This window comes from Ambystoma mexicanum, chromosome 4q (assembly GCF_040938575.1).
Source record: "Ambystoma mexicanum isolate Mex_15411 chromosome 4q, UKY_AmexF1_1, whole genome shotgun sequence".
Classification (NCBI taxonomy): Eukaryota; Metazoa; Chordata; class Amphibia; order Caudata; family Ambystomatidae; genus Ambystoma; species Ambystoma mexicanum.
The window spans coordinates 77,823,904-77,849,713 of record NC_090928.1 but is presented as its reverse complement, the minus strand read 5'-3'; positions in this window follow the sequence as shown (position 1 = coordinate 77,849,713).

Genomic DNA, 25,810 nt, shown 5'->3' with positions numbered 1-25,810 from the left:
TCTGTTTTCTGAAACACACAGCTATAGCTATCTTTTGTTCTCTCAGCAAAAAGAGTATCTGAGAAAATCTCTCCTGGCACAACACACCCACCAAACTTTCCTGACCAATCCCTTTCAGTGCTTATTCTCATTTGCATGACTTCTGAACCCAAAAATCCCCGGATGTAACTCCTGATGTCCGCGAACTACCGCCATGTCCGCGGACATATCGTAACATGAACAGCCCTTCTACCATTTCCACTACACTCTCTCTGCCATTCCCTCATTGGATGTACCTCAAAAATCACATGACCATGCACCAATCACATTCAAGAGATCTACATCTAACTGCATCATCATAGATCAGGACTGCAAATGTACTCTGAATCTCTCCGAGTACAAGTGTCATATCATTGGCAAGCAGCATCTACCAGAAATACTGTACAAGTCTTCAAGATTTCTACTTGCAGCTCCATGCATATTCATATGCATGAACACAAACTTCAGGTATGCATATTTTCTGTATAGTAGATGAACACATTTTCAAACAGACTTTTACCTTGTAAAATCTGTAAAATGAATTTACTGTACTTTTTTCAATTTCCTAAAATCAACTATCACTTATAAACATTTATACTATTTACTTTCTTTATACACACACACTCAAATCATGTTAAACTAACATTTTTTTAAATGAAATATATAGACTACATATATTCAAACAAAATTGCATGCAAACACAATCTATGTTTAAACCTTTATAAAAATACTTATACAATTTCATATTTTTTGTTTTTATTTATTTATTTACTTAATTACTTTAAATTAGACATGACATTGAGGCGCTATTACCTAGAACAGTTTACTTACAGAAATAGTGGTATTCACTAATATATTATAAATTTCACAAGACATAGTAAAGATATTTTTTTTTGCTACAGTTAGTCATTCAATACAATTTGTTCATTAAGAACATATCATATGTACTGAACTGATGCAATGTATCTTATGTAAATAAATTAGTTTAATGGTTTTAAAGAAGGCACTGAGGATTTCAATTAAAAAAATCAATATCTAAATTAAAAATAGTGCTATATACAAACAAAGTTACTAATTCGAAGCTTTTACAATTGCAGTGAAGACCAGTTTCCTGAAAAGAAGCAGCCGAATTCGAAGAAGAAAGAAAAACTAAGAAGTTACCGGTTAATTTTAAAAAAAAGTAAGTAAAACATCACCATAATATTTGTATTATTAATCAAATATACTATAACGTTAATACGAGCTATTTCGGTTTCTAAAAATAGAGATTTTGTACCATTTTGTCCAAAAATTTCCATGTCTTAAAAAGCCATTTACAGCCAGAATGGCCCACAAATTTCTATTTTTGGACACACAAATTACCCAACTGAACCACTACAATTTTCATATTATAGAACAAACAACTGTTTTAATTGTATACATTAGATTTACTATATGTGCTTTTCCACACCACTAGCTTACTTTTTTTTTGTCATCTGAACCCCAGTTTAGTAACACATAAATTCAAGAATACCTATCCCTACTAGTTTTAATTCCCAATGCACAATCACACACCATTACATACATCTTTATCATCTTACTCAAACACTCATGCACACAGCACACATACATTCCAGAACACCCCAACCCATATCTTCTTTATTTTTTTCAACAGACCCTAAAGAATGCCTACCAAAAATCAAGTCCGTAGAAAGCAACGCAAAAGTAGAGCAAATGAAAATAAAGGTGTCCAAAATAAGCATCCATCTCTAGCAGAATTTGTAAAAAAAAGTTGAAAGAAAACAGCTAATACAATCATTTAGTGAAACACAAGAAGTTTCAAGTACAACAACTTCGCTTCCTCTATCAAAATGTAAAACAAACCAAAAAACAATTAACAGAAAATCAGCTATCAGTACAGATAAAACTACTTCTTCAAATTTTAATATAGTGCAAAGTAAGCATACCAAAAAAAGTATTTTAGCCAAAATATACTGTCACAAAGTCCTTCAAAATCTTATAAAAACAGGAGAGAAATCAGGTTCAAAGCTTAAAACCTATCGTAGGAAATTAATCTTAGAAGCATTGATGGACAGTGCAATTCTTCTCAAAAGAAATTTATTTATTTTACTGTTAAACAAAATGAAACCACTAACAAAACTAATAACTTAATTACAAAAAAGACTTCTCAATAAGCGAAATATCAACAGAAAGAACTTCTTAAGTATCAGCGGAGGTGAATGGAATCACACTACAAGCACAGAACCATATTTTGATGAAGAAGCGTACAAACAAAAGCAAACGAATACAATTGCCATACATAGCATTGGTCGAGGTTATGAAAAAGTGAATAATACCATAATGGAACAAGAAGTACTTCTTATAAAAATATGCCCTGAAAACTTAGAATTACCCCTCCATTCAACTGAATCAGAACGTCTAGTGTACAAATGGCCATGCACGTCAATGTGTAACATTCCCAAACAATGTTTCAAATCTTTACGCCAATTCCTCAATAAATATGTAAAAAGCAAAGACAAAATCAAAATTAAATTACTGCAAAATATAGATACCTGTCCAGTGCGCAAGTACACAGGACTACAAGGACATTCATTGGCCTGCATTACAGGACCTAGTTGTAAAACCACTTTCCATGATATCAAAAGGATATCAACACATCATTCAACTATAAGAAATCTAGTCTATAAACTGTACTATGCTAAACGTCCTGCTTTAGCACTAGCAAAGTTAAATAACATCCTTCTACATGGTACAGCAAAAGACCTACTTGAAGAAATTCACTATATCCAGAAAAAATATTTTGGAAGTGAAAGCCATTTACAGAATGAAATAGCTTTAAACCAATTAAGCAACAATTCTACACATGGCAACCTTTTGCTAAACACATACAAAAAGAAATACTAAAATTTAAAAGTACATCAGCTGAAGTACCAAACCATATATGTGTATGTTGCCGTAGAATTTTTTATAAAAGTAACACAAAAACTGTGGACCTATCATACAAAATAGAAGACAATGAAGATTCTAAATGGTTTTAATTAGCTCTCTACCTTGTAGCACAAAACAAATATGAAATAACTGAGCCCCTAATACTTTGCAGTTATTGCACTACAAAACTTGACAACAACCAAACTCCTTCACGTTCTATCACAAATAATTTGGAATTATACCCAGTACCAAAACCTCTACAACAACTTAATTTATATGAGAGCATCATAATTCAAACAGTACACCCATTTCAAGCAATAATACGCCTTCAACCAAAAACAGCAAAATTACCTCCCTCTGAATTGGTAAAAGGCATTCGTGGAAAAGTAGTTTATTTACCATTAAATCTAAAAGAAAATGTGCATACTCTAGGAGTGCAACGTCCAATGCAGCAATCTTTAATTATATTAGTAAATGGAGTACCTACAAAAGACAAAAAAAGATATGGCACAGCTGGTAGATTTATATAAAGTTAGACAAGCCTTCCAATATCTTAAAGAGAATAATGAATATTACAAAGAAATTAATATTGAAGAAAACTTGAAAGATACAACTGAAATAATTCAAGAAACACAAGAAGCTGGTCAATTTGAGCTACTAGATCCTGCTACAATATCAAATACTTTAGACCATTATACAATTCATCCTTTGCACTGTAATGACACCGTACAAGATGTACTGGAAACTTACAAAATGCGTCAAACAAAAGGATCGCCAATCAGTATATGGGAAAAAAGTATAGAAGCACGTGCTTTTCCTCTACTCTTTCCTACTGGCAAAGGAGGAAGGTATGATGATAGACCTATTCAAATATCAGCTTCAGAATACCGCTCATTACGGATGTATTCTGAAGATCCCAGATTTAGACAAAATGTGGAATACATATTCCACCTACTCTTTGAAAGTGAAGTAGCAACTTTATGTTACGGAGTTGCACACATATTAAAATCAGGATCACACTTTCACAATATGACAGCTACACAATTATTAGAGAAAGTGCAACAAAAGGATGAGGTTTTACAATCAAATATTACAAATCTATTAGCAAATATACGTGGTACTAATGAGTACTGGTTTCGACGTCATGGAGATGTACGTTGTATGATCAGAAACCTTGGCCCACCCACTTGGTTTGTTACATTAAGTTGTGCAGAATATGCATGGGAAGATTTACAAGATTTCCTACGCATATCAAATAAAAACAAAACAAACATAGATATTCTAACACCTGGAGAACTTTGTTCTTTGGATCCTGTTAATGTTTCAAGATATTTTCACCATCGCTTCATTGCTATATTACATTTTATTTGTAATAAAACTGTTCCTCCCCTTGGAGAAGTGCAACACTTCTTTTTGGCGAAAAGAATACCAAGCCAGAGGAGCACCACATATCCACATGCTTTTATGGATTAAAGATGCTCCTAAATTTGGTCAAGACAGTGATGCCACTGTTTTACAGTTTATTGAAAAATATGTCACTTGTGAAATTCCATCAGAAGCCACAAATAGTGATCTTCATGCACAAATTTTACAATTTCAAAGACACAAATGTGGAAAATATTGTCGTCGCAAATACAAAAACAAAGGCAAATACTACACCAAATGCCGATTTGGTTTCCCTAGACCAGTTACAAATACAGGTCAAGTAAACAACCTCATGTCTTCAGTTAGACATAGTGTTAAAGGTAAGTCACCTAAAAATACATATTACATAAAAAGAAAAGAAGAAGAAAAATATATCAATGATTATAATGCAATCATTGCCCACTTATGGAATGCAAACATAGATGTGCAGTACATTGCAGACAATTCTACTGCAGTTGCACGATATGTCACAGCATACTTAACTAAAGCAGAAAAGACAGAGCTTCAAGACCTCTGGAATGACCTGTCATCAGATAAAACAGTATCTCAGAAATTATACAGCTTGGGCATAAAAATGCTCACCCATAGAGAATGTGGATCTTATGAAGCAGCTGATCGTTTAACTGGTACTTCATTGTATGGTAAATCTGAAAATATAGTATGGCTAAGTCTTGGTCCAGCTAAACCTAGAAAAAGAGTTCTAAAATCATATGAAGATATAGAAACAATAGCCAAACATGATCCCAACAGCCAAGACATTTTAAAAAACAATTTATTGGACACATACTACCCAAACAGAAGTAATACTTTGGAAAACATGTGTCTAAACCAAATAGCCCAAAACTACACATACAAAAATAATATGAAACCTGATGACAAAAAAGGTAAATATAGAGTGACAGACTGTGAAGGCAGCTTAGTTAAACTCACTAAACCAAATTTAATTAATCATATCAAATTGTCATTGAAGACTCCTCAACATAAAGAAGTATATTACATGTCCCTGCTACAACTCTTCAAACCATGGAGAAAAGAAGAACAATTACTAGATAACTATGACTCATATGAGGATGCTTTCAAAGCAAATGAAAGCACTATAACTGATGTAAACTTTACACAGTACAAAACAACGTTGCACAATGAACAGCAACATGAAGAAGAACTCCAAGCCCAACTAGATAAGGATACTCCTGACAGTAGTCAACCTTCTGTAACAGGAAGCCAAGAACCTCTGGGAGAACCATTAATAACAAATGAGGCATAATTAGCTATGATAGAAGTAGAAAACACCATGTGTCAGTATGAAGATAAGGAAGACTTAACTATACTACAATCAAAACTAAACAATGAGCAAAGTAGCATTTTTCAAGAAGCAACAAAACAAATTGCACATGGTGTAAAACATGAAAATAAAGAATGTTCCTGCCATAATTATAAACCTATACTACTGTACGTCAGTGGTGTAGCTGGTTCTGGCAAAACATTCCTAATCAAAACCATTAGTAAGTTCCTTCAACAATTGACAAACAACAAACTGTCAGCTGTTGTCACTGCCCCCACAGGTTTAGCTGCCTACAACATAGGTGGTGTTACATTACACCGATTACTACTATTACCAGTAGAACACCAGAACAAATTAGACTATTACAAACTTTCTGCAGAAGCTGCAATGGAATTACGCAGAGTATTGAAACAAATGAAAATGCTACTAATAGATGAAGTGAGCATGGTCTCCAACCTGATGTTAGCTTTGATTCACCTCAGATTATAAGAAGTACTCAAAACAGACTATGAAGAGCTCTTTGCAGGAAAACAGATTATTGTTTTTGGAGATCTGCTTCAATTAACACCAGTAAAAGGTGAACCTATTTTTAAAACATTAGAGCACAAACTCTGCTGTAAAACTGTTGGCAGCATTGGAAATGTCAACCTTTGGCAACATTTCCAATACAGAGAATTAACAGAAAACATGCGCCACTCTGCAGATCTAACTTATGCCAACATTTTAAAACGTTTGAGAGTTGGTATACTTTCTAAAGAAGCAGAAGCAACATTGAAAACCCGGCACATTAATGCACTTTATGGCGATAATGCATGTGCTACAGATGTTATGGAACAATTAGCCCACAAAAATGTCAATTGTATGGCCTTAATGCCAACTCTTGCAAGCTGTCTCAAATTCAATGAAATAATGTTAAGTAAAGAAATGCAACCAATAATGGAAATTAGCGCCACAGACAAACTAGATGTACATGGTATGACACTACCCATGTGTGACCAAGCCACAACAAGACTAAATAATTTAGAAAAATCAATCTCAAACACAGCAGGCTTAGAAAAGATGTTAAAATTATCCTTAAATTGCAGAGTAATGCTTAAACGTAACCTTGACGTGGACCAAGGACTAGTTAATGGAGCACTGGGTACAGTTGTTGGCTTTCAAACATACCCACATGACAACAAAATTCAGTTTGTCAATATACTCTTTGACAAACTTTCAGAAGTAAAACGGATAGGACGCTCAACAGCTAGATTCCTTCTCTTCAAAGATATGTATGTACGCAGAGAACAATTTTCTCTAACTCTTGCATGCGCAGTCACGATTCATAAATCACAAGGTCTTACCCTAGACAAAGCAATGATAGATATTGGTAACGCAGTCTTTAAAGGAGGCATGAGCTACGTAGCACTATCACGCTTACGTACACTTGACAGTCTATTTCTAATCAACTTTGATGCAAGTAAAGTAAATGCTGATATTCCTTGCATTTTAGAATATAATAGACTTTGTTCACTATACACTCCCCATCTAAACACATATTCTGTTCCACAAAAACTAAAACATTGTAAAAGAAAACTAAATCAAACAGAAATGCAACAGGACGTCACTGCAAATCCTCCAAAGAGAGTAAAAGAAACTAATACTTCATCAAGTACCACAAACAAAAAAGAATCAATTAGAGAAAGTAAACCAGGTACTTCTTTAAAGAAGGAAGACAAACTCCAAAAAAAGCAGTTAGATTCAGAACTACCTGGACCATTTAAATTCTCAAATATAGTTGGTGTAAGTTGTATGCAAATGTAGCAATGAATATTCTATTTCAATTACCACCAATTGTTGACAACATTTACTTACACTTTAGAAACCCTTTGTGTATGCAAATGTTAGTACTTCATAGAAACGCAAAAAACAATCCTGACAACACATATAGTGTTTATGGAATAAGACAAGAATTGGACTACTGTGCTGGAATGGTGAAATTCACTATAAACCACAAGAAGATCCTCAAGAATTTTTAATGTACTTACTACAAGTACTGGAAAACAAAAACATACCTATAAAGGAAATCTTCCAGATTTCATACATGTGGAAACATACATGCACTCTGTGCAACAATGTGACACAAGAAGAAATTCCCAATGAACGCTTCATATATATATCAATACCAAATTGTGAATCCATTCCATTTCAGCAACTTGTACAAAATGCAAACCATGGTAGATTATGCTCTACCTGCAATTCAGATAATCGCTCCACGTTAGTAATACAAACATATAGTAAATACGCAACACTAATGCTTCTACGTTACAATGCAGATATTACCAAAAACAACTGCAAGCTGACTGGATTCACACTGTAAGGATATTTGGCATGTTACAGCACAGAGTACAGCACTACTACACAGGTAGCAAACAGCACAGAGTACAGCACTACTACATAGGTAGCAAACAGCACAGAGTACAGCACTACTGCACAGGTAGCAAATCTTTTTTGCAGCACCACCACAAGGGTGCGGTGCATTGCTATATGTGTTACCAGATTAACAAGGAAAGACAGGCCATTCAGTCAAAAACGATTTTAACATATAAGATGCAAATCTATTTTTACAGTTAAAAGCACATGTGCACACCCAAAAATGCACACTATTTTTCACCTGAAATGCCTATGGTGCGAGAGACACATTTGAAAATAATAACTAACCTTACTGACAACTAACATGACTAATGAAACATAATCCACTAATAAAAATGTGTCTCCACTGCAGAATTAGGCCTATTCTGAAAGTGAACTTTTAAACGCACATCCATTTTTTTTTCTGTTCTCTCTGCTGCCCTGTCCACATAACTACAGGAAGCAAATGGGCTCGAAAGAACAGGAAATCAGTTGGTTACAAAGTATTATTATAAAAATGAGCCATTGTGTAGAGAAGGAGGAGATGGCGTGATTAATTCTGATTGGAGCAGCGTCATAGCAAGTATCATGCTAGAGGGAGTGATCAGGCTTTTGCTGGGGGGTTTTTGAGAAAGGAGAAAGGCAGTCGAGATTGGGGAGAGCTGAAAGAAGGACCTTTCCACTGGCTGAGGCATTCCTATCTGCAAAAGCTGAGAATTCCAGGCAATGACCCCGGTTTGAGAAGGCAAGCGTTCCTTTTTACTGGAGTTAATCTTCAAGGGAGCCACATTCAGAAAGAGAACAGCCAAAGAGAACAAATAAAAAGATAAGGTAATTACAGAAATGTGGGAGCTGAGTGTGTATGATAATATGCAGTCAGTGTAGGATTCCTGTGCATGCCTTAATCAAATGATAATGTTGCAATTTGAGTTCTGTTCTCCGCCACTCTCTTTGCAGTGTGTCATAGACAATGCTTTTACTGTACCATTTTATTTATTTCTGTAAAGAATGAGATCGTGTTTAATTGCAACTTTTATAATACAGAAACATATTTGAAAACAGACGGGTGGTGTATTTACTATTTACCATTACAATGCTGATGATGTGGGGAGATTTTAAACAGTGCAATGGTCATTTTAAGACAGATGTGTGCATGTCAGATTCAGTATGAACAGTTGTGAGTGACTGTAGCATAGCTCGTTGGAGGTACATGAGCCAACGGGAAGAGAGACTCTCTGAACATAGCTCCCTACCGCATATAAGGTAGTGGAAATTACCACAAGATTACCATATATAGCTCTCTGTCGTAAATAAGTCAGTGAGATCGCCCATGGTGGCACACTAACACTGAAAAATGTGGTATTCCTAAAATGTAGGTCTGAGGTCTCTCTAGTGATTACACGAAAAATCTAAGCAAAGATAAGGGATTTTGGACATTGGGGCCACAAATAAAACAAGGGAATTATGCTCACCAAAATACCACCAACCGCGCCTACCACCCACGCATACCAAATATGCATGCCTGGGTGCTGAAATAATGCATGTTCACTGTATTATTGTTGTACATGACCCAATCTGAATACAAGGAGTGATTGTTGCTAAGTTATATTTCGGCAGTAAGAAAATACCGTCAGGCCCCAAATCTCCACAAAATACCCTACATATTTATGGTGCGTTGGCCGGGAAAGTGCTCATAGAGTACCTACTGGGCGTGGCAAGCGTGTCTCACACTGCCATTTGCACATTAAAGGGAACCCATTTTATAATAGCAGTGTGCCACTAAAAACGAATTTCAGAATGTCACAAAGGGAAACCACATTCTCAGATCTAGTGCAATATTTAGAGGCAAAATTATTTGCACATGGGAATTGGTCTTCGAATAGCACGTTAGAATGGAGTAACCGCATTCAGGGTGAGGTGCAGAAAGAAAAACTAGACAATATTTTTGCAGAAGGCAGCATAATTCAGGTCTGCCTTACAAGATTATTGAATGCAGCTGATAAAAGTGCAGAGAAAGACTGTTTAATACGGCTATGCGGCAAAATATGGTTTATTTTAAACAAGTCCCTGCGAATGCAAGAGAATGATACTCAGCTAATTAACAGGTTAAAGACTGAATTAGAGGGGGCAAGTAAAAATCAGGAAATGTTGAGAGCAGAATTGGATGTATGCCAAAAAGACATGCAATTAAAATGCAGAGACTTTGATACTCAGTTATCCAAAAGCAAGAAACAATTTGAAGATAGTGAGCAAGAATTGGCACACTTAAAAGCCTTAGTGGATCACATTAGGCAGGATAAAGATGAGGTTGTTTCAGAAATGCAGATTTTACAAAAAGAACATTGTGAAAAAGAAGGTGATCTCCAGAGTGCAGAACAAGAAATGATTAAAATGATCCAAGAAAGAGACAAGAGAAATAAAGAGTTCAATGAATGCCAAATGCAAATGTGCGAAATGCAGGAGGTGATTAATAAAATGAGTGATGAAAATAATTATTTGCAAAATGAAGCAAACAGACTCCTTAAAAAGTGTAAGGACTTAGAACAGCAAATGTGCATTCCCAGGTCCCAGGAGAGGCGGCAGGGTACCACATTCAATGGAGTGGAGGTGAATTCTAGCTCTGCCCAAAGAGCTAATGCTCCAGTGACTGGGCCGGTGACTGAACTTGGTTGCAGCGCCCTTGGGGGATTTGATACTCCCATTGGGGGCAGTCACCAATCTCATACACCTGAAAACAGGATTGACTCACAAAATAGTGCAATTCCATGCATTGCAACAAGTAGCCCCATAAAAATAATGAAATCCATTAAAGCCCTGATCAAACCATTTAAAAAGGGAGGTGAATGCTGCATTGAGGATCACTTAGAAGCGGTGCATGACATTTTTAAAGCACTCCAGATACCTAAGGAACAGTACAGACAATATTTTCATTTAACTTTAGATGCCCCGACGGCCAGCATCATAAGGGGATTAAATGAACAGCAGAATATGACATGGCTGGAGTTTGAAAAAGAAATTAGGCGTCATTTTTCTCCTTTTCAGTCATTGCAGGAGGCAAAGAAAGTCGCGTACACAATTACTGCTGGACCTAATACATCCCCTCGCCAATTTTTACAAGACTTAAAAAGAGCATTCTCTCGCTTTGATGTATCTTTTGACTCAAATTCCAATGAGTTTAAAACTGCATACTTCTATGGGCTACAGAAAGACATCATATCCCAATTGGTCCGTGAATTTGACCGTGACAAGTCCCTTGAATGGATTGTACATCAAAGCACAAAGCTATATGAGGTACTCTATTGTCAGGGTAGAGAAAGTGATAAAATGAAAGATACTAGGCCTAAATCTAAAGAACCCTCAGCCACAGTAATGGAAATCAGGTCAGCCAAAATGTCCCTTGAGTCTGCTCAAAGTCAAGGTAAAAATAATGTGACACCTGAACAAAGGGGTAATCAACAAAGATCGCCATTTCCTGTACCAATGTTCCAAACACATGATCCTAGTAATAGAGAGAGCTACATCAGCCCTAGGTATTTAGGGGATAGACCCCTGGTAGGATATCGGCCTGATATGGCAGGTATGAACAATAACCAGAGACGAAATCCAGATCAAAGAAATGATGGTCCCTACCAGTCATTGGGGACACAGAGTAGGTTTGATCCCAACACCATGAAATATGGTAATCAGGATAGGCCCCGATATGTGGATCGATTTACTGATAATGGAAATCAACATAGGGGCCAGTACCCACAATCTGAGAGACAGGACATGAGGCAAAACGTGAACTACAGTCCACGCCAGTACAATGATTCTCCACCAGGGGACTATAATCAAAGGATGGGTGCAACCCGCTCCCCTCCACAAATGAATCAAGAGTTCAGAAACCATCCCAACCGACATCAATCACCTGAGAGGTATCAGAATAGATCCAATCAGGGGGAAAACAACCAATATCGACCTAGGCCACAGAAAGAGGATCCTAGAGAGATGGAAAGGTTCCAGTGCCTTGAGGCCCAAGTGAAAATGTTAGCTGAGCAAATAGGAAAGCTCTATACAGCGCAAAAATAACCTTCCAAAGAGGGGGCTGATGGCCATAGCAATGACCGGGGGGCTTCCGAAAAGTACTCATGATAACTGCAGTGCCAAAATGACAGATTGCTCTCATATAATTTTGCATAACGACTCTGAGATGCCTAATGGATTAAAAATGAAAGTACCAGTAAATGAAATTGTGATAGAAAGTGCAAATACTTCTAAAAAAGAGGTACGGTTTAACTTAGAGCTAAATAAAACAGTAAAGATTTGCACAAATGAAAAAGAAACATTAGGAATTCCAAAAGAACAAAGGAACAGATTTAAGAAAAATGACTCATGCATGGGGAATACCAGTGAACAGGGAGTAAGTGGGGATGCCATAGCTCCTTCCCTGGGCAAGCAAAACAATGACCAAACACAGACAGAAAAAGGAAATACTCACAAGGAGGGGACAAGTCAATCACCTGAAGAATTCTTTGAACCACATATTTTTGAAGAGGCTGAAGGGGCTGGTATTACACTAAATGATCACAAATGCACAGAATTAAAAAATGACAAATTGCTGAATGATGTTGTTACACATGTTCAGTTGGAAGGTTGCAATGTGGTCTCTGATGTTACCCAGATGGATGGGCGAACAGTGGCCACACTCCAAAAAACCTCTGAACATGGAGAAATGAATAAAATATCTCGCACAGAAATGGGTAAAAAGGAGGGAAAATTTCTTTTCAGTTACCAATGTGCTTAGCCAAAAGTGAAAAAGATCTGAGAAAGGTGAGCCATGAAATCAGTAAGAATTCACATTTCTTATGTGTATTAGAGGAAGTTGAGGACAGATATTATGCACTCATCACTGTAGAAGAAAAATGCCACACCTTTGCTATGATTGACACTGGCGCACAGGCCACAATTATGTCCAAGGAGCTGGTAAAGAGTATCAATGAAGGGAGGCCTCCACAGAGTCAGATCACAGTGAAGGCAAATCAAGGCCCAGTGCATAACTTTAATGGGGAGGAGGTGCCCATCATAGGTGTAACTGAGGTTGACATAAAAATAGGAAAGCACAGAATGAAACAAGAGGTATTGATCACATCTATTTGTGAAATTCCATTTCTGATGGGGACGGATTGCCTGAAATGATTGTCTCCTCTCATAGATGGGGTGAATGGAGTGCTGTGGTCCTTAACCAAAAAACCATTGAGGCCTAAGAAACTAAAATCACAAAACAGCAATATAAATGAATGTCACACCGTTGCCAAAACAAATGATGCTGTGGAGGTATATCTCCAGAATAGCTGCATACCTAGTGTCACTGTTATATTAATGTGTCAAGACAAAATGCAGAGCGACAATGAAAAACTACCTGTACAAATATACTTGGACCCAAGGAAAGATTGGCAGACTGCCATAGATGAGCACACATTACGTTTCTATTTAAAAGAGAAAACATGCAAACAGAATATTGCTCCTAAAACAGATTCAGAAAAACACATTACCACTCTGGCAGAAATACACATGGAAGATGAGCAACCATGGGTTCATGTTGGTATAAATGATTATCTTAAAACAATAAAAGCCACTTTAGCACTTGAACATGAAAGGAGTTTCATTAATGAGAAATTGTTGCAAAAAATTATGGAGAGGGAAGAAATCCCGAAATTTAGGATTAAAAACCAATATGTTTCTGGGTTGGACAGTCCAGACTTTGAAAACCGAATTGCAGGCAGATGCATGCTTAAAATTAGCATTGGGCAGAAAACAATTTACCATAATGTATGGATAGTGAGTGGAGCACAAAATGAATTTTACATGGGCAATGACATCATGCACAGAATGTGTATGGTGTTAGATTTCCTTAATCAAAAAACATGGTCACGCCTAGGTGGTCCGGCACCTGAATTTGAAGACAAAAGAAGGGCTTATCATTGTGCACAACTGGTTCCTTATGCAGTCGAATTACAAATGAGGAAAAATACTATTATTCCTGCATTTACAAAACAGTTTGCAATAACACTGAAATGCAAAAATGGACAGCAGATGAAAGGCTCTGATGCATTTGTATGCCTGAATGAATCCATAAAACAGCAAGGCCTGGATTATGAATACATTCCATTGGTAGACATTGGTGAGGGATATGTAAAAATCATGGTAAATAATAAAGGTTGTCAGGATATTCATTTAGAGGAAAACACCCCATTAGGAATGGCCATACAAAAATCACATTATACGGCAGATTTAAATAACATGGTGATTGGGAATATTCCTGAAAAATATGTAGATGCCAAGGGCGAGTTGCCAGAACACCTGGACTCTCAGCCCAAAGGAATATTTAAAATTCATTCTGTGTATCCTTATGGTTCAAATGAGACAGTGTGCTGCCATCAAGAGGATTGCATAATATTTAATTTAAATGAAAATGAAACAGGAAATCAGCCCATTGAAGTGGAAGCTGATATGCCAAAATATTTAAAAGTGGCAGCTCTACAAAAAGACACAGCCACACAGTTAGAGGAAAGCGCTGAGATTCCTTTACCAGAAGAGTTTCCAGAATTTTCCAGAATGGTAGAAGAGCAGATCTCCTTAGCGGATGCATGTGACAGCGATAAGGATAGGGACGACCTGAGGAAAATATTTATGGAGTTTAAGGATGTATTTGCAAAAGATGCTTATGATTGTGGTTTAACTGATTTACATGTGGCCACACTACCAGAAGGTTGTAGCAGAAATCCAGTGTTTGTACGCCAGTATAGACTACCGCTGGCATGTTTAGAATCATTGGCAGAGATTATAAAAAATTTGGAATCACGGGGAATAATCAGGCCCATTCATAGCACATCCAATACGCCTATTTTAGGTGTGTTAAAGCCAAATGGTCAATGGCGGCTGTGTGCAGACTTAAGAGAGTTAAATAAAAGAGTACCAATATCTAGATGGCCACTGCCATTCATTGATCAGGGCCTAGCTCAGATACATGGTTCAAATGTATTTACCACATTAGATCTCACCTCTGGATATTGGTGCGTGCCATTGGCAGAGGAGATACAACACTTATTTTCATTTACATTTGACAGGACTCAATATGCCTGGCGTAGAGCTCCATTCGCATCAATAGTGGGAGTGAATTTGGCATATTTTTGAGAAAGGCCATGCCGGATGCAGCGGAAAGAGGAACAATAGTTTATGTGGATGATGTCCTGATAAAAAATGAAAGCCTGAAAAGCCATTTTGATGAAATAAGACATGTACTTGGCCAATTGCAGAAAGCAGGCGCCAAAGTATCTTTGCAAAAAGCACAATGGTGCAAGAAAAAAGTGAACTTTCTAGGGCATGAAGTGACTGAACATGGGCTAAGTCCACAAAGGAAGAAAATAGAGGCCATACAAAGATTAAAAGATCCTAAAAATGTGAAAGGAGTAAAAAGTTTATTAGGGATGACAGGCTATAACAGAAAGTTCATTGAAAATTATGCAGAAATCACTCAACCATTGACTAAACTGCTTAAACTGAATACTCCCTGGAAATGGGAAAGAGGGCAGTCTGATGCAGTGGCTAAATTAAAGGAATGTCTTGTAAAGGCACCATGTTTAGCATACCCCATAAAGGACAGGGATTTCTTTATAGAAATAGGTTTTTCTGAACATTGTATGTCAGCAGTGTTATCACAAAAACACGATTTGAATCACAAAACAATTGCATATGCAAGTAAGGCATTTTCCCAAGTTGAAATGAAATTTAATGAATGTGAAAAGGCCCTATTAACCACTGTGTGGGCGCTACAACATTTCCGCCCCATTGTTCAGGGAGAAAAGGTGATTATTGAAACAAATCATCAACCTTTGCAATTTTTAGAGAGTAAAAGAATTAGATCAGGCAATCTAGCACAATCCAGAATCACTTCATGGACGCTGGCATTACAAGGTTTTCCCGTAGAAGTGAGATATGGACAAAATAAAAAGAGCCCAATTGCTCAAGGGTTAGCTGACTTACATGACTGTGCAGCTGAACAAATACCAAATGAAATGGAAGTGGAAACTAGTTTACAGGAATTTGAACAATCACCACACAAAGCTTTTGATGAAAAAACATGCAAGGATTTGCCAACTGTATATGTGGATGGTTGTGCTTTTCACATTGAAAATGACAGTAATAAACAATTAGTGGCAGGAATAGGAAATGTCTGGTTGAAATGTGAAGGCGTTCCCAGTATAGGGATGAGGATTGGAGATAAGAGCAGTCAGGTGGCGGAATTGGCAGCCATTCATAAAGCAATTGCTAGTGCAGTTGATAAAAAGTTCAGTGAAATTGTCCTGGTGACTGATTCTGACTATGCACGGAATAGCTTTGTGGAGTATTTGCCTGGTTGGAAAGCAAGAGGCATGGATACATACAACAAAAAGCCACTTAAACATGGAAAAATGATACAAGCCATAGACAAATTGGTGTCAGAAAATAATTTAACAATATACTGGAGAAAAATTTGTGGGCATTTAAAAACACCAGGAGAGGATAAGGAGGGAAATGATAAGGCAGACCACCTGGCTAAGAGTGGGGCTGTGATGGGAGAATTGCTACCTATTGATTATTTAATGGGTGAAATACAAATTGATGCAGTCACACGTTCTAAAGCACCAAAGGAGGTAGATCAACCGGTGGTGCAGTGGAGTCATGACACGCCAGACCAAGATTTGATTGAGGCACAAAAGAATGATCAAATTTTGGGAATCTATTATAATCATTTGATAGATCCTGAACAAAATCCTTTAACAGAAAATGATTGTATGGGAAAAGAAGAGTTGAGGGTGTTATTAAAGAACAGAACACGAATTAGATTACAGGATGGACTCATGATTAGAGAGTCCATAACAGGGCAAATACAGTGGGTAGTACCCCTTTCATTCAGAGGACTAATGCTACACCATGCACATGATGCCATAACTGCAGGCCATAGAGGTTCACAAAAAACATTGGAAATACTAAAAGATTATGCTTACTGGCCACATATGTCCCAAGATGTGGAATTATGTACTAGAGGATGTCTAGTATGCGCCCAATTTAAACCTGCTTCACCAATGCATAGAGCACCATTGATGAAAAGAGGCCTAACTCTCCCATGGTCAGATTTGCAAATAGACTATGTAGGTCCTTTAAAAAGGTCGAGCAAGGGACACCGTTATATTTTGAGTGTGGTATGTTTGATGTCGAAGTGGATTGAGTGCATTCCTGCACCAGATTGTAGTGCGCAAACAGCAGCCACATTGCTGGTGAACCATGTGTTCTCAAGGTTTGGGTTGCCACAAAGAATTGAGTCAGACAGAGGAAGTCATTTCACAAGTACTCTAATGAGTAAGGTATGGCAAATACTAGGTGTGAAAAGGAAACTACATATCGCATATCGGGCGGCGTCTTCAGGTACAGTTGAAAGAAGCAATAGGTCTGTTGTGGATATTTTAAAGAAATTTGTGGCAGAAGCAGGTTCCAGCTGGGATTTGCGTTTACCATTGGTTTTGATGGCAATCAGGTCGACTCCTGCCAAAGCAACAGGTGTTAGCCCCCATGAGGTCTTAACAGGTAGGAAAATGGTGTTACCACAACACCTACTATACAGAACACATGAGCAAACCCTTGTGAGTGCATCCACAGTTCATGAATATATTGATGAACTGAGGAGGCATTTGCAACATGCATTTGCTTTTGTGCAGAGAAATCTAGAAAGAGCTGCTGACAGTGCAAAATCATATTATGATAAAAAGACATCAGTAAAGGAATACAGTGTAGGGAATCAGGTGTACAAGTTTCATTTTGGAAAAAGTAAACAGAAAAATTCTAAATTTCTAGCAGCCTGGCAGGGGCCATTTCGAATTATAGATAAGGTCTCTCCTGTGGTTTATAAAATTTTGAAAAATGAAGGTGAAACAGCAATAGAGCAGTTTGTCCATGTAAATCAAATCAAACCATGTCATCCCAGACATGAGATCAGGCAGCTTGAGCATGTAGAGACAGATAAAGTCCTTTAAAAAAAAAAAGAGAAAATAAATGGGTGTAATCAGGAGGCAGTGACAAAGAAGTTAAAAAAAAAAAAGTTGATTGTTATGATGGTACATAAACACTGTAATATATGTAAAAATATATAATATAAATAAATAAATTAATAAATAAATAAATAAATGCACATATAATGGAAGCTCATGGTTGGTGTGCAGAGAGAGAGTGTGTTAAATATTGAATATCTGCTTGTTTTCTTTTAACTTGTGTTTAATTTCAGAAAAAAAAAAAATGAAATATTTTTACCAAGCATGTTTTATTTTTGGCAAAAGGATGAAGTTAGTATTATGCTATGTACTTAATTTGTTTATTTTCTATTTTGATTTAGACAATTAACATTATTTGGTCGGAGGTTCCGAGATCAGAGCCCACGGGAGAGACGATGGAGTCCTGGAGTCCCCTGGATGAAGACCAAAAGATGCCTGCCTCCAGGTGGAGGTGAAGACAAGATAACCAGAATGCTAAAAAGGATGACTCCTATGGATCTAAGATTGCCAAGATGGAAGTGTACTCGAATGAACCGAATAACATCGCTGGTCGGGACATATCAGAAGTGGACAAGAGTGCTGACATATGGAGTTCCACGTATTTATTATTTTAATTATTTATTTTAATTTGTTATATTAATTATTTGTTTTAGTTAGTTGTTTTATTTCTTTGTTTTTAATTGAGGTGGACAATCTAAACTTAAAGTAATGCCACTTCAACTGAGAAGGCAAATGTGGAATATTTTGTAAACTAATGAACTCAGATGAATACTGTGTTGATTGCAAATTTTTCATTGATGCACATGAATATTCATTTTGTTGGATTGCTATATTGTAAAAAAAAAAGAGAGAACAAGTTGTTTTTAGGAATTGGCTTGGATTGTAGCCAAGTTCTAAAAACAAAAGGAGGGTATATGTAAGGATATTTGGCATGTTACAGCACAGAGTATAGCACTACTACACAGGTAGCAAACAGCACAGAGTACAGCACTACTACATAGGTAGCAAACAGCACAGAGTACAGCACTACTGCACAGGTAGCAAATTTTTTTTGCAGCACCACCACAAGGGTGCGGTGCATTGCTATATGTGTTACCAGATTAACAAGGAAAGACAGGCCATTCAGTCAAAAACGATTTTAACATATAAGATGCAAATCTATTTTTACAGTTAAAAGCACATGTGCACACCCAAAAATGCACACTATTTTTCACCTGAAATGCCTATGGTGCGAGAGACACATTTGAAAATAATAACTAACCTTACTGACAACTAACATGACTAATGAAACATAATCCACTAATAAAAATGTGTCTCCACTGCAGAATTAGGCCTATTCTGAAAGTGAACTTTTAAACGCACATCCATTTTTTTTTTCTGTTCTCTCTGCTGCCCTGTCCACATAACTACAGGAAGCAAATGGGCTCGAAAGAACAGGAAATCAGTTGGTTACAAAGTATTACTATAAAAATGAGCCATTGTGTAGAGAAGGAGGAGATGGCGTGATTAATTCTGATTGGAGCAGCGTCATAGCAAGTATCATGCTAGAGGGAGTGATCAGGCTTTTGCTGGGGGGTTTTTGAGAAAGGAGAAAGGCAGTCGAGATTGGGGAGAGCTGAAAGAAGGACCTTTCCACTGGCTGAGGCATTCCTATCTGCAAAAGCTGAGAATTCCAGGCAATGACCCCGGTTTGAGAAGGCAAGCGTTCCTTTTTACTGGAGTTAATCTTCAAGGGAGCCACATTCAGAAAGAGAACAGCCAAAGAGAACAACTAAAAAGATAAGGTAATTACAGAAATGTGGGAGCTGAGTGTGTACGATAATATGCAGTCAGTGTAGGATTCCTGTGCATGCCTTAATCAAATGCTAATGTTGCAATTTGAGTTCTGTTCTCCGCCACTCTCTTTGCAGTGTGTCATAGACAATGCTTTTACTGTACCATTTTATTTATTTCTGTAAAGAATGAGATCGTGTTTAATTGCAACTTTTATAATACAGAAAAATATTTGAAAACAGACGGGTGGTGTATTTACTATTTACCATTACAATGCTGATGATGTGGGGAGATTTTAAACAGTGCAATGGTCATTTTAAGACAGATGTGTGCATGTCAGATTCAGTATGAACAGTTGTGAGTGACTGTAGCATAGCTCGTTGGAGGTACATGAGCCAACGGGAAGAGAGACTCTCTGAACATAGCTCCCTACCGTATATAAGGTAGTGGAAATTACCACAAGATTACCATATATAGCTCTCTGTCGTAAATAAGTCAGTGAGATCGCCCATGGTGGCACACTAACACTGAAAAATGTGGTATTCCTAAAATGTAGGTCTGAGGTCTCTCTAGTGATTACACGAAAAATCTAAGCAAAGATAAGGGATTTTGGACATTGGGGCCACAAATAAAACAAGGGAATTATGCTCACCAAAATACCACCAACCGCGCCTACCACCCACGCATACCAAATATGCATGCCTGGGTGCTGAAATAATGCATGTTCACTGTATTATTGTTGTACATGGCCCAATCTGAATACAAGGAGTGATTGTTGCTAAGTTATATTTCGGCGGTAAGAAAATACCGTCAGGCCCCAAATCTCCACAAAATACCCTACAACACATAGTCAAATATCACTTGGTAAGAAAACCTTCACAACAATAGGTGTAATCTACCACGCAGGAGCCACAACCAATTCAGGGCACTACACGGCATATATAAAAAAGAAATGTGGATGGTTTGAATGTAATGATAGTACCATTACTCTAAAGCAGAGATTACCAGCAAATCTTACAAACGCTTATTTGATGTTCTTAAAACCAAAATTTGATAAATAAACTGTACTTAAACCTTTAAGTAAATTTGTGTTAAAGAATATAAACTGTTAGAATACTCCAAAAGCTATCTAACTGCTCAAAGATTCTACAACAACTAATCAGATAAATGAATACCACTAAATTAGACCAAAAAATACACAGTTAGAATACGCCAATTGGTATCTAACAGTCCCAAAATTATAAATTTGTGTTAAAATAATATAAACTGTTAGAATACTCCAAAAGCTATCTAACAGCTCAAAGATTCTACAACAACTAATCAGATAAATGAATACCACTAAATTAGGCCAAAAAATACACAGTTAGAATACGCCAATTGGTATCTAACTGTCCCAAAATTTAACAATATCCAAATAGATAAATCAAAACCACTAAAATATATTAAAATAATAGACAGTTAGAATACGCCAATTGGTATCTAACTGCTCCAAAATTTTATAATCTCAAAACAAATGAAGAATCTGTTACTGCTCCAAAAAAAATACAACAAAGCAAAGTATAAAGCATTAGCAAGAAACAACAAGTGAACACTGAAAACAAACAAACAAATAAACTGTAGCATAACAGAAAAAGTTTTTTTTTAATCCAACATGGATTTTTTTTTCTCCCACAGACCCAATGATTTTAGCAACAAATACAGAAACTGAGCAAATTGCACAGTACTCTGATTTGCACTCTACTAAATATGAGGGTCGAAAAAAAATAAAAGTATATTGCTTATACAATGTAATAAGTCATTACAAAATACTAATACTAACATGCTATTTTCTTTTATCACAGAAATGAAGAAGAAAAACATGGACTCCCATTACTAGACCAAACAGTAAGTATACAATAATAAGGACAACCACAGCAGCATATCACATCCATAGTATCTAATACCTTTGTTCCTTATACATTTGTTTTTCACCCAAAGTTATGAGCAAATATGAATGTGATATGCTGCGGTGGTTGTTGCCAGGGCATAGAGTCTTGGGTGCATGGCCATGCACCCAAGACTGTATGCCCTGGCAACAACCACCGCAGCATATCACATCCATAGAGTCAAACATTTCAACTATGATCTATGGGAAACTTTTAATGTCCGCGAACAATGTGAGTGTTCTTAGAACACTTTGAACTTGCCAGCGAACAATACGGACACCGTTTTCAGGACACCCCCTACGAACATTTCAGAACAACGCAATAGTTCTTAGAACACATTCAACTTGACAGAGAACAATACGGACAGCGTCCTCAGGACACCCCCTACGAACACTCCCCGGACACCGCGAGTGTTCTTAGAAGCTTCTTCAGAACACCACCATCTTGTTTATTTGCGAACATTTCAGGACACCGCGAGTGTTCTTAGGACACATTCAACTTGACAGAGAACAATACGGACAGCGTCCTCAGGACACCCCCTACGAACACTCCCCGGACACCGCGAGTGTTCTTAGAAGCGTCTTCAGAACACCCCCATTTTGTTTATTTGCGAACATTTCAGGACACCGCGGGTGTTCTTAGAACACATTCAACTTGACAGAGAACAATACGGACAGCGTCCTCAGGACACCCCCTACGAACATTCCAGGACACCGGGAGTGTTCTTAGAAGCGTCTTCAGAACACCACCATCTTGTTTATTTGCGAACATTTCAGGACACCGCGAGTGTTCTTAGGACACATTCAACTTGACAGAGAACAATACGGACAGCGTCCTCAGGACACTCCCTACGAACACTCCCCGGACACCGCGAGTGTTCTTAGAAGCGTCTTCAGAACACCCCCATTTTGTTTATTTGCGAACATTTCAGGACACCGCGAGTTTTCTTAGGACACATTCAACTTGACAGAGAACAATACGGACAGCGTCCTCAGGATACCCCCTACAAACACTCCCCGGACACCGCGAGTGTTCTTAGAAGCGCCTTCAGAACACCCCCATTTTGTTTATTTGCGAACATTTCAGGACACAGCGGGTGTTCTTAGAACACATTCAACTTGACAGAGAACAATACGGACAGCGTCCTCAGGACACCCCCTACGAACACTCCCCAGACACCGCGAGTGTTCTTAGAACAGTTTCACTTTGCTTGTGAACAAAACGGACACATATTGAGTCCTTAGAACACCCCCCAGTCAGTTTATTTAGAACATTTCAGAACACCCGTGATGTCCGCAAACAAATCGAACACAAAAAGAACGTCTAACACATAAAAAACACAACTTTCATCCTATCTCATACACTCTCACCCTCCCCAAACACTCCTACACACCAACACACTCTACTAAATACACATTTTGAACAAAGTTTCACCGTGCTGTCCGCGGACGTCCGCGAATCCAAGATGGCGGGCGCTACCGAAAAATCTGACGCGCTTCACGCTCCACGCCGTCCAATCAGCGAACACGTTGCATGTCCGCGAACATCACGCAAGACGATTGGCCAATCAGGACACTGTCCGCGGAGCGAACAGGGAAGTGTGTCCGCGAACCGAACACAGATATCACTAATTTCTTTTTACCTACTTTTTGGTCATTTTAAAAAAAAACTACTGGACAGATTTTCACCAAATTTGCAAAAGCACGCTTTCGGGACCAAGCCGCTGCTCCTGGTCCAAATTTGGTGGAAATCCGTCCAGCGGTTTGTGCTATATGCGCGAGCAAAAAAAAAAAAATCCCATTCAGTCTATGGGAAAAAAAAAAGTTTTGGGACCCCCCCTATAACTTTGCCCCCCCTGGACGAATCCTCACTAAACTTTTCAAAAAAATTCAGAGTGACCCAAACACTTTTTTTGCAAAGTTTGGTGAGGATCCGTCCAGGGAGAGCGAAGTTATAAGCCACCCAAAAAGTGCTCTTCCTATGGAAACAGCAACTTAACCATAACTACATGGCCACTACCGTGGCCATGTAATATATATATATATATATATATATATATATATATATATATATATATATATATATATATATATATATATTGTGTTTTTCTGTGTTCTGATGCCTTGCTCTTTGCGAGTGTACAGGGAATCCTGCTATATTTATGTGTGGTGCTTTGAGCAACAACTGTATGAACACAACAGCTGCATATACACACAGCAAAGACTGCAAATTACTATTAGCCAAGGACTGCGAACTTGTGAAATTATAGCGCGAAGAGGAGGCAGTTAAATGGACTTTGCTGATAGCAGACCGGTGCTCATAGAGATTTTGACTACGCATTGACTACGCATTGACTACGCATTGCGAGTTGGGCCGAATCGAAGAAGCACACGTGCCTGCTGTACAAAATACCAACAGATTCAGTCCCCAGCAGAATGGGGAGGGCAGATGTACATGCTTTGAAGACATTCTTTTTGGACATTACTTTCCAGCATCATTGGTCATCATCCTCTTGAATGTGTAGCAATGAACATTCCAGCTGAACAGTTTTACACCTGTTCTGTAGTGAATCTAATGTTGAAAATGGTTGATCATACCGGATCTAATGAAGATCTAACAAATGAAATACATTTTGGTCCATATTTTGATTGAGGGGGGCTAGCTATGGGGTGCCCCCCCACTAAATAATTGCTTATAACTCCTGTTCTGTAGTGGATCTAACGTCAAACTTTATATGATATGATAGGTTATTTATAACGTTCTTAATACCCAGAGGTTTCTAAGCGTGGACCCAGGGATCAAACCTGTGGTGCTCCGTGCCGTTGTGCTTCCAAGACGAGCATGTTGCCCCTGAGCTATCCTCCCGAGACATGGTTGATCAAACCGGATCTAAACGAGATCCAACAAAGCAGATCATTTTTTGTAAAAGATCATTAAAAGGGGGGGTAACCTGGGTGAGGTCAGTTTTACATGCTCTTCAAATTATGGCTACTATAATCATTTTTGAACTACACCAGGAATATCCAAAGTGCTTCTATTTGCATTTTTCTTTCTAAATGTACTACTTTTTGAAATGTAGATGAATAGACTTTCCTTTGCACAGTGTCTGTCATTGTGTGTAAGCTCTCCTGAGAGGTAGCTCCAAGTGAGGTAATATATATTCAGTCGGCTACAAACATTTCCTCCTCTTGTTAATGTGTCAATTAGAGCGAGAGTGTGTGACTCTAAACTGAGGGTCAGCCAAAACCTGAATTCCATCCGAGAGTGCTGGTACAGAGGAATGGTGTGCAGGTACTGGAACCACCAGTTAGGGCTGTCATAAGCACTTAGGGGAGTCCGGTCCCCCAGTACTGAGAAGCACTAGAAAGCATGCTGCTGACCCACTTGAACCTTGACACAGACCTCTGAGTTCCTTTCTCTCAAAAAGTTCCCTAATAAAATTGAAATGGTGGTTGGGAATGATATATTACTTACCTTTCATGAGATTGTCGGAAGTTATTAGTGCAGCTTGATGATTCACGTTCCATATGCTCCACACGCTGCTTGGCCCTTTCCTCAGTACTGTTTTGTGCTGTGTAGTGGTGACGGTGCTTGGAACCCTGAAGGATCCCGCAGAACTTTGAGCACTTTGGAGGTGACGAGCAAAGCGTAGCAGAAGCGGCAAAATAGTGCAGGGTTGCTATTATTGAACTGCACAATGTGAAATGAGTCCATGGAGCGAGACCTGCCTATCAGCCCGACTACCAGCTTTGACCCTGAACTTTGGTGGAGCTTGTGGAGAACAAGCTTGCTTGCAGAGGTTTTGGCCAGGGATTGGCTAGGCAACAGCTTCTGCTCCATGTTGTTTTCTTTTTCTTTTCTTTTTTCTTTTTATTCTTCATCGCTGTACTCACACCCTAATGAGCTGACATAGACCAGTGAGTCCCGTTGCCTTCAGTGAGTGCAACCAAACCCTGCAGTGTACGTAGGAATAAGCCCTAGTCGTGTGGAGTTACTAGTGTCTG